This window comes from Mus musculus, chromosome 19, assembly GCF_000001635.26.
Source record: "Mus musculus strain C57BL/6J chromosome 19, GRCm38.p6 C57BL/6J".
NCBI classification, from domain to species: domain Eukaryota; kingdom Metazoa; phylum Chordata; class Mammalia; order Rodentia; family Muridae; genus Mus; species Mus musculus.
Window position 1 is genome coordinate 33,060,773 of NC_000085.6, and position 14,454 is coordinate 33,075,226.

Sequence of the window (14,454 nt, forward strand, 5' to 3'; positions counted from 1 at the left end):
ATACGGGGGAAAGTTCCCACTATTTCAAACATTAAAGCTCTGTAGTAATTTCAGTGTTTTCCAAGAAGATATCACCAACTAAAATCTCCCTCCTTTAATGGCATGGTTTCACCTGCGATTGGAGAATACCTTCATTTTCTGTTTGCGCCAAAACAAATGCTGTTTTCTATTAGAAATATTTGATAGTTCTGCAAATATCCAAATAGAAATGGAAAGGGATAATTGAGCCTGACTCCTTTCTAGACAGAACACATTTAGAGAAAGACTACTCTCATTATTGTTGTTAAGACAAAGTTCTTTGAGTCCCCTTGAGGTGAATGTTAGTTGGCAAGCATGAGTGAACCCTCCATTCATGGTGGGACAAAAGGGTGATTTAACTAAAGTTTCAGAAGTCATGAGATTTACACACAACATCAGATATGGTGAATTGAAATGCATTTTAATAATAGCTGAGCCACATTTTCCAAGAAAGCTGCCAAGTGATGTTGCCTGAAACAAACATGTCCAATCTCTCTCTCTCTCTCTCTCTCTCTCTCTCTCTCTCTCTCTCTTTCTCTCTCTCTCTCTCTCTGTCTCTCTTCCTCCCTGTGTCCCCTGTGTCCCTTCCCCCTACCCCTTCTTCCTTCCCTTCCTCTCCTCCCTCCCTTTCTTCCCCTCTATCATTTTTTCTTTATTTTGGCTATTTTTCATAGAGTCAGATTTGAAATAATTTTTAATATCTTCCAACACACAAACAAAATCTTTGTTTTAGAGTTCAATTTTGAATTAAGATGGGCTCCAAATCCATGATGACTGGTGTCCTTCAAAAGAGAGAAGAAACAAAGACAGAGCTGTCTCCTGAAAATGCCAGGTAATGGTGATGCACATCTGAATGCACTGTATCTGTTATCCAATCCGGAAAGAGCTAGGGAAAATGGGGAAGGATCTTATCAGACACACACACACACACACACACACACACACACACACACACACACAGACACACAGAGAGAGAGAGAGAGACAGAGAGACAGAGAGAGACAGAGAGATAGAGACACACACAGAGACAGAGAGTCACACACAGAGACAGAGAGACACACACAGAGACAGAGAGACACACACAACACACAAATAGAGGGATACAGAGAGAGACATACAGAGAGACAGAGACACAGAGAGATTTTTTAAAAAAAATATTTAAACCACTATGATGTGACTCCTTGTTGGCAGCCCTAAGACATTTCTGTAGAAACTGTGTTGGATAGCTAAGAAGTATTCCACCCAGGTAACCCTGCTGCTTGTTCAGAAGGTCTGTGGTTATCTTAACAAGACAGACTTTATTCTGTAGACCAGATTCAAACTTAAATGACACCTCTAACATATGATGGTTGTCTTTGGTGACAAAGACCTTTAGGCTGCCATTTGGTATTATTTCACTGATTCCCAGATTACTGGCAGTTTTTTTTTTTTCTCCTCCCTGAGATTATGAAAACCAACTTGAAGAATAAATGGGAAAGCTGCCTGGTCATGCGGCTGTAATGCAATTTTTATGCTTGTCTCACGACTCCACACCGTTCCTCAGTGTCTGAAGAAGGCTTCCAAAAATGCTTGAGCAATCCACATATCTCTGAACTAATTGTACCATGCCCCAAGGCCACAGATTTGCAGAACAGTGCTCTTGGACAGTAAGTTCTGGTATGTTTGTTTCAAAGCTCCCAGGCATTACTTACAGCCACACCTTGACTATACTACATGGAACTCTTTGCCTGTTTAACTTATATTATCCCTTCCCTGGGAGGGGCTGGGGCTTCTTTTTCATTTTGTGGGGAGCTGAAGAAACTGCTTAGTAAATAAGTAACCAGTAACAAGGCGGCACAGCCATCCGTGTGAATTATGACCCCCGCCAGGCTCCGAAGACAAAAAGATGCTCAGTTGTGCAATTTTCCACTCTTCTAATAATAGTGTGGGTCAAGTTAGTCCTAGCTCAATGCTATAATCCAAACAATATTCCACTCCATGTGGTATGACACTTAGGATTCATCCAGGCCACTGCATTTGGAGACAAGCCATGGTAACTCTGACTGTTTTGACCTTCTCAGTGTTTGCTTCCTGTCCCTCCTGTGCCTATGGCACATAGTCACACAACTGTAGTAGCAGTATTATAATCTTCCTTTCCATCTTGAACCTTCTTAAGAAGGACTAGTTCAGCTTACCAGGATAGACCTGTCAAAGGCCAGCTTATTTGACAGCGGCTCTCTAATTCAAGTAGGGTAGAATCAAGCATCAAAGTGTCCATCTCTTCTGTTTAACCTGGAATTGGCCTTTTACTGCTCCCAAATCAAAGCGGTGTGGCAGATCTTATATGGAAAAAGTTGTTATTGAGCTCTGTGTGGACACTCTGCAGCTTTTTATTAAGTGAGACAGTGAGAAAATACAGCAATGTATGTTTCTGATGACCAGTTTTGAATTACCCCTTTTCTAATCCTCAAGTATTGCCATAACTCTTAATATAAATACTAACAAATATCTCTAAACTGTGTAGTGTAGACTTTATGACTTCTATTTAAGAACAGTTTTTAATTTTATAATTTTATGTGTATGAGGGTTTTGTGTGTGTCTATGTGTATGCATCAGATACATGTCTGGTGCCCGTGGAAACCAGAAAAGGGCCCTGGACTCCCTGGAGCTAGATTTATGGATGCTTATGAGCTGCCATATGGGTGGATGATGCAAACCAAATCTGGGTCCCCTGCAAGAACAGCAAGAACTCAACCATCTCCATAATGCTCCTTGTGTTTCCTTAACAAACAAACAAACAAACAAACAACAACAAAACAAACAAACAAAACCCCTATCCAAACAGAAACACTCTGTGAACTTAACTTGTTGATTTTGCTCTTTCTGTGGATTCTCTTTCATATAAATCACCTATTCATTTTTAATATGTTCCTTATTCCACTGTATGACACTTTGTACTCAGAACTGTTTAATCGTTGAATCAAGGTAAAATTACAAAACTTTGGCTTCTCATTCCAACTCCTTCACAATTCTACTTCTTCCCATTTTATTTGCCCATCCATTTGTCTATACCAGCCACCCACCTATCCATCTTATCCATCCATCCATCCATCCATCCATCCATCCATCCATCCATCCATCCATCCAATAACATTTATGCAATATCTATCCGGTGTCTGGCATTATACTTTGTTCAGAGGACCGACTGTGATCCAGACAGGCCTAGTCTCTCTCCTCACAGTTGGCTGATTGGTGACTGGTGGTGAGCTGGAATACCAAACTTGCTTACATGTTGCAACATGCTCTGTGAGAGAGACAGCAGGGCCACTCTGCAGAGGAAGGAGCATGTAGGCTGGAATCTGACCTAGGAATAAGACGTTTTCTATTCTATCACTTGATGAGTGAGATGTGCAGAGGATGGAAGGTCTGGGGAGAGATAGCATGCACATTTAGAATTAAAGATAGGTAAAGCACTCGGAGGGTATTGTGCAGTTGGGATGGGACAGGGAAGGTTAGAATCAGGGAAAAGAAACAAGAGACTGATGCCACTGTGAGTTAGGGCTGTCAGTGAAATACCACAATCAGGTTTCAAATGGGGGAGGGACTAATAAGATTCGTGTTTTAAAAAGCATTGCTCTTCTTGTCTTGTGGGCAGTGGACAAAAGAGTGAAGGAAGCTAGAAATCCAGTGACAAGCTCCAATTTTACAAGAGATGATGGCACTGACCCATAACATGGCAGAAGAGGCAAGAGATGCAGACAGACTAGAAGGACTTAGATGTAGTCTGGTCTCCAATCTGCCACATAATTCATTTTATTTGCAATGCCTATTCCTCTGCTAGGCAAGTTAAGCCCGTATTTATGGGTAAAATTCTTATTAGGTTGATGTCAGTTCTACAAGAAGCCTTTGACCTTCAACCGGAAGAACCTGTCTAAGCTCTTACAATATGATTGCTCTGTGCCTTCTGTTTTGCCCAGAGAACGAATTTAGTCTTTGTTTTCATGCATACTTGTCTGATGAGTTAAATGGACAACTGAGCACTTCCCATCTTATCTGTGAAACAAATTCTAAAATTCTAAAAGCCTTTAGAATTTGTCCTATTCATGGCTAACTGGGATCTTGTCTTAGTTCTGAAAATTCTCCAGTTGTTTTTGTTTGTTTGTTTGTTTGTTTTTCAGATCTACATTGTAAAACTATTTAACCAATCTAAGAACTCATTCTATTCATTTGCTTATAAATATATTTATTCATTTACTCAATATATTTATTCAAAGCCTTCTGTCTTACAAGCTAGAGTCTTGATTTCTTTTTCTTTCTTTCCCTTTTTCCCCCTGGCTTTCTCATACATATCATTGTGGACGTCATGCTTTTCACTATGATAATTAAGATATCAGAAGGTTTTTGTTGTTGTTTTTTTTTTCCTGATATAAACACATGGTACTCAAACGAGCCATCTTAAGGCACGAGAAGTAACAGAGTTACAGAACAGTTCTTTTGGCTCTCTAGGTGGAATGCCAGCCTTTGATAGTTGGCACATGCCTTGCACAAAAGACCCGAATTTGGGTATTTGAGTGTCAGCTGGATCAAGTTAATCCTGTTCTGTTTTTTTAAACAGTTCCTGCTGTTTACGCAGTAGAAGCAGAACTAAACAGCACCAGATCCTGCAAAGGCACGACTCAGAAGAACAAGGGACACAACGGAGGGCTCTTAATGTAAAGAAACATTTTGACTTTGCCGGTCCGTCATCTCCCTAGCTCTCAGCCCGCCCTCACCCTGGACCCCGCCCTGCTGGAATGGGTGGTGGACTAGCCTTGGCTGGCAGGGATGCTTTTGAGTTCCAGGATTCTTCTAAACTGTGCTTGCTGTAAATGATTTTTATGCTAACATTGCATTGAAGTCCTTTTTTGGCAAATGCATCGCCATATAAGATTAAAAATAATTTGGAGGGCAGAATTTCTACCAGGAATTGATCAAACAATGTACTGTCGTGAACTGGTTCCAAATTCCTAATGCATCTGCTTTATACAGTCCCTGCTTTATAGAGCTACAATCCCCTGTTTGTCCGAGTTCAGTCTGCTTGTATGCTGGAAGAATCACACCCCTTTATTTCTGGCCTGGAGGGCTTCTTTCCAAGTTTTGGGAAAAAAAATCTCTCAAATAAGAAGTCACAGAAGCTTTAAATAATACGGTTGTTGCAAGCATCCTTGTTGAACATTTAGCGAACTATCCCGTTGCCTTTCCTGATCAAGGCAGATGTAAAACAGCCGCCTCCACACTTCTGCCAGAGCGGCCATCTTGAGTTCAGACGCCTTTTCCGAGAGTTTCTCTTGAAAGTCCCCAATTGAATACATCTGGTTCCCAGCAGAAACCGGATGTCTTGTTTGTTTGTTTAATTATTTTTATCTGAGGTTGCATCACTATCCAGTGGGTCTTTTTTGTAGAGAGTTTTAGGCTCATCTGGATGCTGTGCTTGGCCGTACTCTATGATCCTAGACTTTTTTTTTTTTTTTTTTTTCCTTTTCTTCTGGGATTGACTGTGCCTACTTTAGGGTTTAGTATTTATTTTATTTTTGATACTGGATTTTTATATTCGTAGGTCACTTTAATGTGCAAGAAGCAAAATCTTAAGCAGAACTTTCTTCAAGAAAAGCGAGATTCATTGGCTTTCATAAATTGAGTAGAGGGAGAGCTGCCGCATTCAGAGTTCAAAGGGATTGCAGGACTCTGTGTTTGTTTCTTGGCCCCATTTCCTGATGGTGGTAGTTTGGCCTCGTACATCACAGGCAATAGTGTACTACATTCTCTCAGTTTCAGGTCTTGCCAGAACTGAGTTTGCTTCCCAAGGTATTCAGTAAGAACATGAACATAACCGTCACTGGGCGGAATTTCTTCACATTACCTGTTTCTGAGAGTGATCGTTGTAGCTTGGCATCTGGAAGTGAGTGTAAACAACCATGCATACAACTGGGAAGATGCACCCATCTCGGTCCTTTGCTACATAATCAGTTGGGCAATCATAATTCCCCTTTCTCTTTCATTCACCCTATATAAGGCCCAGGTTTGGGTTGAAGGGAGATCTGACTTGTAACGTCATTTATAATACAGGTGTCCGGGTCTAAACGAACAAACATCGCAGAGATAGGGGTGATATTTTCATACTCATTGGCATTGGTTTTTTTTTTTTTCTGTTTAGCTGTATGGAATTTGTTCTGCTCACTTTAAAAAAATATTTTATGTGCTTTTGTGTTTTGCCTGCATGTATGTCTTGAACCACATACACGCCTAGTACCTGTGAGGCATTGGATCCCCTGGGACTGGAGTTCCAGATGACTGTGGGTGCTCAGAAGTGAACCGCTGGTGCTCTTACCATCTGAGCCTTCTCTCTAGCCCCTCTGTTCGGTTTTATCTTTCACTGTTACCTTTGTTTTTCTTTTTCCTTTACCCACTATGTAACCCATCAAATGCTTTCTCAGGAACTCAATGAGTCTATGACGAAGTATGTCTATCTCCAGGAAACTCTGCTTCTGGTCATCCATTGACTGGAATCAGCAGAGAAGGCGAAGGTACTAGAGCTACTTTGCTGACATAGATGGGGATTCCCAGGAAGGCTGCAGGGTACATAACAGTGTAATCCAGACGCTACAGTACTTACGATGAGAGTTAGCATGCTTTTCTTTTTTTTTTTTTTTATTTATTTATTATATGTAAGTACACTGTAGCTGTCTTCAGACACTCCAGAAGAGGGAGTCAGATCTCGTTACGGATGGTTGTGAGCCACCATGTGGTTGCTGGGATTTGAACTCCTGACCTTCGGAAGAGCAGTCGGGTGCTCTTACCCGCTGAGCCATCTCACCAGCCCTAGCATGCTTTTCAAACAGCACTGGGGGTTGTTATTGAGTAAGACGTACAGAACCCTTTCAAGGCCAGCACTGGGTTATACTCTGCTGGCCGTCATTTTCAAGATGTGACATTGATGGGTATCATACCCTGGTACTAGAGCCTGGAAAATGAGGAGAAAGCAACAAACAGCCTGAAACAATACAGGACAGGCAAGAACAGACAGAAGCTATACAGGTGACGCCGGTGGAATTCAGGCCCTCTAGAAGGACGTAGGTTGACACATTCTACAGATATCACTTTTTCCAATAGTTGGGTAAAAACATTAAAATATTTTGTTTGTTTCATGACTTTAAACTAAAAAACTAGATAGAAATCTCCCTCCATCTCAAAACAAAATCTTAGGTTCCCAGTGATCAGAAACAATCTTCTCCAAGGCCGTTGTCAGATATATAGAAAAACCAAGAAACGTTTGGTTCAGAGCAGGGGCCCTTGAGTGCTTGTTCCTGGTTAGCAGGATAAACTACGGGCTATTTAGCAAAGTCAGTCCCAGCTCCAAAGAGAATCTTGAGTTGTGAAGACTTTCTCAGAGTCGAACACTCACAGAGCAAGCAAGAATATTTTGCAGCTCGTCTAAACTCAGAGAAGTAATTTAGTCTAACACGAGAAAAACTCTTGCTGTCTTCAAATAAAAGGAAGAAAAGAAAGAGGAGAGAGAGAGAGAGAGACTAAGCAGGAGAGATATAAAGAGATATAAAGGCTCTCCACTTTCTGGTTTCCAGCTGTGTGATTAGTGACTCAGAGCTGTGCTCTGGTGCTGAGTGACGGGATCTGGAAATGTGCCCTGCCCAGCCATGGCAACTCAGTTTCAGCACACACTAAAGGCAGGCAGTCAATGTTAACCCAAGCAACCAACCCCCACGTCTGTCAAAATTTAAGCTAAGTATGGCATATGGGATTAGAGAGGGATCACAGAACCTCAGACGTTTCCAAGAAAAATGAATAATATAAGGTTAGGCCCTAGATCGTCTGTATCTTATTAATCCCCCCTTTCCACAACGGTGGGCGGGTGGCTTGGGCTGGGGCCCCCGCAGATGGGAAGCACACTTTGCTGGGGTTTAGTTCTATTCTCCAGGCTCCTCTTAGGCACCAGAAATATTCCTTTTCTGGCATGAGCAGGGATTTAGAGCTTCGGTGTCCAATTTGCTCTTTTGATGGCTTGAACAGCTGGTTGAGCCCTTGACGAGTTGCAAGGAGCAATAGAAACCTGCTCTTGCATGGATTCTGTGGGGCTTAGCTCCCCGGTGCTAGGTCTTTAGTTTTGCTTCTCCGGCAGAGCACACCCAGCTGACTTCTGCCTCTGTTCTCCTGTTTTCAACCGACCTGAGCATGGTGGCCAGATGCAGCTTCTCTAGTCCCCATTGAAATTGATGATCTCGGTCTCCGGGATAAGAAACAGCTCTGTGGCCAGTAGGGCCTCTGAACACTTTCATCTTGATAGACCATGACATACCCCATCTCTACCATACAAACACTGACCTCACGTGCCTACCCCCAGATCTTAGCCATCTCAATGTCCCCAGCCTGGAGTGTTTCCTTTGCGCTTTTCCTCATCCACCCGTCCTAGCCAGGCACTTCCGGCTGGGAGGCGTCTCTACCAGATCACTTATCTCAGCAGGTAGATGTGTCCTGTCTGTTTCTTGTTCTAGCACACGTTTTAAAATATGTTCACACTGATGAAGCACCCCCCCCCAGTACATCTCAGAGGGATGCACACATAACACGTATTTAATAGTCATTCCTCAGCTAAATCGAGCACATTGCTAAGTGGTATTGAGTGGCACTGAAAATATTTTTTTTTTGAAATCTGAATAAAGAACAGGTTAGAAAATACCAACCTACTCCCATGCTCCTTATTCTAAATCTGAATTTGATTTATTAGTAGGTCAATGTGCCCTGGATACTACTTACTCTAATCTGTGCCTGTAAAAGATCCTAGAACCAGTTTATAGCAACAGAGTTTTCTAAGTGCCCATCCTCTGCTTAGAAGCCGACAGTGACTTCCTCCTGGCACGCATGTAAGTTATACATGGCCCCTTTTATTTCTGTGGTCTTACAATTCTTCTCTCACCAGCTCCCACCAGAGATGAATCTGCCTGCTTCCTTCCTCCCAGCTCCTCATCCTGCCTCATTCACTAGCAGCAACCTTTGCTCACAAAACTGCTCTCCCTGTCTTCTAGGCGCAGTGCCCCCAACCTTTGGAAGGCTTATGTTATTAGATCACGTAGAAGTGCCTTTTATAAAACTTCTCCTTTTGTGGTTCCCCCAAAGGGGGAAAACCGGCAATCTGGCTTACCATTCAGTGTCTGTTACTTGTTGAGATTTAAATAAATAAACAAAAGCGAGCATATTCAAAGCATCAGCGGCACATAGATTACTTCCAGCTTGTGTTACTTCCTCCTGAACTCTCATCCTATGATGGTTGGTGGTTCCATGCTCTCGCTCTGAGGCCTGAGCCCACCCTTCAAGAAAATCTCCTTGGGGATGAGAAAGCCAGGAAATAATGTGCGGCCACAGAGCTGAATTAGCACCCTGATATCTTAGCACAGACTCCCGCCAGCCACCTGCCTCCTGGTGAGTAAGCTGGGATCCACCTGAGGGTTCTAAGAGATCAAAGGCAGACAGAGAAAGGCCACTTTTATAGGAGTCACATAGCATACGCTCTCTGGTTGGAAGACCTTGATCCACCGTTGAGAGGTTGAAATCCCAGGGAGAGGACAGAGCTAATGGCAGCCATGCCCACGTACAGCACAAATTGGGAACGTTCTCAGACTTCATACGCTCTCAGATCCTCCTTGTTTTAAAAGGAGTTGAGTGCTATGGGATTCCTGGGTGGGCAGGGTGAAGATGTAGGGCGTGATTTGACCGAAGGGCTGCAGAGGAAGAAGGCAGTGTCTTCGTGCTTCCCTCATGCATGGATAGCACATGTGAGAAAGCTCTTTATGTGGGTGCCTCAGCTTTGTGAAATACAGATGTCAAAAGAGTCACTAGCATTAGAAGAGACAGTGGGGAGAGCCCACTTTTCTTTAGCTGAGAAACTGAGGACTAATAAGGATATGCAAACATCCGTCTTGTAATTCCTTATTCGTGCGCCCGTCCATTTGGTAAACGTTTAATAGTTACTGTCCAAGGTCCCCGTACATTTGTAAGAGAAGAACTAGGAACAGAAGTCAGAGTTTCTCATTCCTGCTCCAGCATTCTTTTCCCCACGACGTTTATTAAGGCAGCGTGCTCACTGTGCGTGACCTAACCATTTCTTGAGGACCTACTAATCGCTTACTAAGACCAGTGCATGTTCAACATAATTATCTAAACCACTTCTCGTACCATCTTGAAAGACAAGCATCATTGTCTCTTCTTTATGATATGCCTCTTTCTTTGTCCCTGAAGCAGAGATTCAGAGAGGTCCAGGAAAAGCTCTCTGTTGGGATCCTGCAGTTAACACGTGGCTGAGTTACAACTCAGCTGAAGGTCTACAAAGCGCACTGTGCAGCTCTTCACTACAGAGTATTTGCTTCATAATTTCTCCCCAGACTCTGTATGCCCCTTTGGCTAGCAGGCCTTTGGGTGCCCAATCCCAACCTGGCATGTCCTTCTTCCTTTTACCTTTGTATTCTCCTTTGTCCTTCAGGGCTCATCTTGATTAGCTCATGCTTTAGGAATGTTTAAAGATGATGAGATCAGACCATGAAGGTTCAGTTTAGCTGAGCTTGCTATTCCGAGAACCATCATTCCTTCAAACGTCTTTTATTGTGTCTGATTTTTACTGACAAGCCCAGGTCAGATTGGCAAACAGTACCACTATAAAAACCTTTGTTACTGGCCCATCACAAAAAGAATTCAGTTTTTGACCTGTCTTCTTTTCTCTTGTCTTGAGTCAATTGCTACTTGCCCGGGGGATGGCTATTTACTATTATCTAGCCCAGTCAGGAAATGCAGGCACTGAAGAATCAGATATTCCGAGGAGGAAAGCTACATTACACGGATCAGCGGTTTTCAAGGAATTAGAAGGAAATACATTTAACATAAATACTGTACTAAGCATAATGCAGTTTTCTTGCTGGTGTGTGCCGAGTGGGTTTGTGAACAGTAATTATCACTTACCAAGAGCAGAGGCATTAAGGAAACAAAGACAGAAAGCTTGTAGTTCCACTGCCACTCACCTGTCAGGTGATGTTGATCATATAGCTTTCCACTTTGGAGCATTCTTTCTTCCTCTGTAAAACAAATATATTGTGTCAGTTTGGTCCCAGTACACATAGTATATAAGTGTCATCCTCCCCCAGGTCTGGGTCTACATCAGCAGACATCACTAATCAACTGCCACACACTTTTTTTTTTTTTTTGAATCCATGCCAACCTCAGGACTCCCCCTTGACTTTTCAGTAACTACCCTCAGTGGTTTGGAGTAGGCATGTGAAATGTGACCCATTTTCTGTCACCGTGTCATGGTCCCAATTTTGAGCACTGCCTGGATTGGATGCATGTCCAGTAGAAAGCTAAGTGGTAAAGGGTTTGGGGTAGTATCAAGCGCTAAGTGTTTCCCCAACACATTGGGACTTGTTTCCCTTCTCCATTTGATTGATGCAATGACTGAAAACTACACAAGGATCGCAAGGACTGTATGTGAATCCTGGGTGGGGGTGGGGGTGTTCAAGTGGATGGACAAGGAAGGTCGGGCAAGTTCAGTTTTGTGTCTAAGCTTAAAGTCAGGCATTAACTTCTCTTTGATGCTGATCTAATAATAGTAGTAAAAGATAATCAAGCTCATAGCTCATCTCCTAGTTCCCCAAGCTGGGCAATGGCTGGGAGTGGGGATGGGGGTGGGGCAGGGTGAGTCAGGAGGCTCCTGGTGGATTATTGACTCCTCAGTGTCAAGCACAAGGCTGTAGTTATCTTTTATATCCATACCCCGATTCCACACCCAACAGGCACCTAACCCCTGACACATCCAACTGTGTTACTGATATAAATGCTTTAAGAGATCACTTGGAAAACTGATGTTATTCTTATTATTGTTGTAAAACCATGACTTACCACAATGTTTGATGAACAACAGATGCTAATATGTATTGATCTGGCTTTGTTTATTTTTGTTTCATGGTTTATTTTGTTTCAATGAATTGAACCCAGAGCTACTTGAGCTCTGCATCATTCAGCTAATACTCCTATCCCTGAATGATTTTAGTTATCAAATAACTATTGGATGTACCTGCCTTTGGAGGGACCCATCCAATTGAACAGAGAAATAGGCACAGTAAGATGTGTCTACAAGGCTCTTAGGGATAAATTGGGCAGAGTTTGTATAAAGTCTTTGAAACCACTGGAAGGAGCTGAAGTCACATGGCCCAAGAGGAAGTGCTAGTTAGTTGGTTTAGAAGGGACTCCTCCCATTTCCAATCCCCAGCTGGGTTTTTCTGTATTGCCTTGGCTGTCTTGGAACTCAATCTGTAGACCAGGCTGGCCTTAAACTCAGAGGACTGTCTGCCTCTGTCTTCTGAGTTTGAGGATTAAAGGCACACCCAACTTTTGTTTGTATTTTTAAAATAGTTATTTTTATTTGTTTGTTTTGAGGCAGGATCTTATACTGCTGTGCTCCAGTTGTCCTGGCATTTGCTATGTAGCTTATGTAAGCTACGTAGCTTAAGCTGGCTTTGGACTTCTGGCAATCTGCCTGTCTCTAGTTCCAGAGTGCTAGAATCCTAACTGTGGGCCACCATGCCTGGATTCCTTAGTATGAATTAAAAAGAAGAAAGAAGAAGGAGGAGGAGGAGGAGGAGGAGGAGGAGGAGGAGGAGGAGAAGAAGAAGAAGAGGGAGAAGAAGAAGAAGAAGAAGAAGAAGAAGAAGAAGAAGAAGAAGAAGAAGAAGAAGAAGAAGAAGAAGAAGAAGAAGAAGAAGAAAACAAAAACCAGCTTGTAACCTGTCATGGTGGTGCATGCCTTTAATACCAGCACTCAAGAAGCAGAAGTAGATGAATCTTTGTGAGTTTGAGGCCATCCTGGTCTACAGAGTGAGTTCCAGGACAACCAGGGCTACACAGAGAAACCCTGTTTCAAAAAAACTGAACAACAACAATACCCTCCAAACCCCAAAAGCAAAAAAAAAATCACCCAAACCAAAAAACCCACAATTTATAGTAAATTATTATAATTGCTCTATTAATCTTAATTTCTTAGTGTATCTAATATATAAACATTATCATCTAAAATATGCATAGGAAAACATTATATATGTATGATCATAAGTATACATAAGTAGATGAGATACCATCCATGACCAGTCATCCATGGAGAATCTAGGGACATTCCCCTTTGGCATATGATTACCAGTAGGAGGAGGAGCTAGGATGAAAACAACTAACTTCATTTCTTCAAATTCCACAAGTGATGGACAAGGTATATTTTCTTTAGGAAAATTCATTCAACTAGATAGCATAGAACTGAAGTTACTGTTTGTCAAAGATGGAGGCAACTCAGAACTTCCCATTAGACTGGGTAAATTTTAAGCCAGTTTTTTGCTCTCCTTTAAAAACTAGTATATGTTATATTATTAGCATATACATATGTATATACATATATACACACAGTCACATATATACACATGTACATGTATATATACATCTATACAAATATATACATTATGTATTAGTATACAAATACCTATCCTCTTTCTTTCTTTTTCTCTCTCTTTCTCCCTCCCTCCCTCCCTCCCTCCCTCCCTCCCTCCCTCCCTCCCTCCCTCCCTCCCTCCTTTCCTCCCTCCCTCCCTCCCTTCCTTCCTTCCCTTTCTTCTTTCTTGGTCTCAATATATAGCCCTGACTGTCTTGGAACTTGTTACACAGACCAGGCTGGCCTCAGTGTCACAGAGATCTGCTTGTCTCTGCCTTCCTTCTGCTGGGCTCAAAGGTGTAAGTCACCATGCCCAAAGGGAAGCACACTTTTATATCATCGTTTCTTCAAACATCACGGGCTCAAGCTTCAGGTGCTATCATACTGGCATGATGAGTGAGAAGCCAGGACCCAGAAAGGATGCTTACCTTGCCTACGGGGACACAGCTTCTGGGGCAGAGCTTGAGCTAGACATCAGGTTCACAGTGTCTCCTGCTTCTCCTCCTCTCCAGAAACTTATTCATATTTTAGGCTTTCTAGTAGTTTCTTTCTAAGCAGCATCAAATAAAAGCAGTTTTATCAACTCAGTGAGTTGGTAAGAAACCTTTATCCTCCACACATCCTAAGGCCCCATGTCAAACATGTGACTTGTTTTGTGGCCACAAGAAAGTAAAGTGGAAATGAGAGCAATAATATTCCCACAAATGATATCTGGGACATATGTGGTGTGTGACTGTAGAGAGAGACAGAGGAGCAGCATGGGATGCTTAATAAAACACACAGAACAGGACTGGGCTTTTAGTTGAAGCACAGTCTCCAATTTGTTGCCAACTAAAATAAACAAGTAGGAAACAGGCCAAACCACTGTAAGACATGCTTCTCCACGACGTGAACATAATGTGAAACCAGGAATTTAGATACTGCGTTTTAAAAAACAAATACAGGAAGAC

The 14,454-nt window shown here is 42.4% G+C and overlaps 1 long non-coding RNA gene across 2 annotated transcripts in view; it reads right to left on the minus strand.

Moving 5' to 3' along the window:
• The window catches only part of Gm41835, a 35,530-nt gene extending 21,302 nt beyond the window's left edge, over positions 1-14,228 (minus strand). For both annotated transcript variants that reach the window (XR_877819.2, XR_877817.3), the window contains exons 1-2: positions 13,933-14,228; positions 11,058-11,111 (exon numbers count right to left, since the gene is read on the minus strand). This is a non-coding gene — a long non-coding RNA (predicted gene, 41835). The remainder of the gene's footprint in view (positions 1-11,057; positions 11,112-13,932) is intronic.
• Between the last annotated feature and the right edge of the window lie 226 nt (positions 14,229-14,454).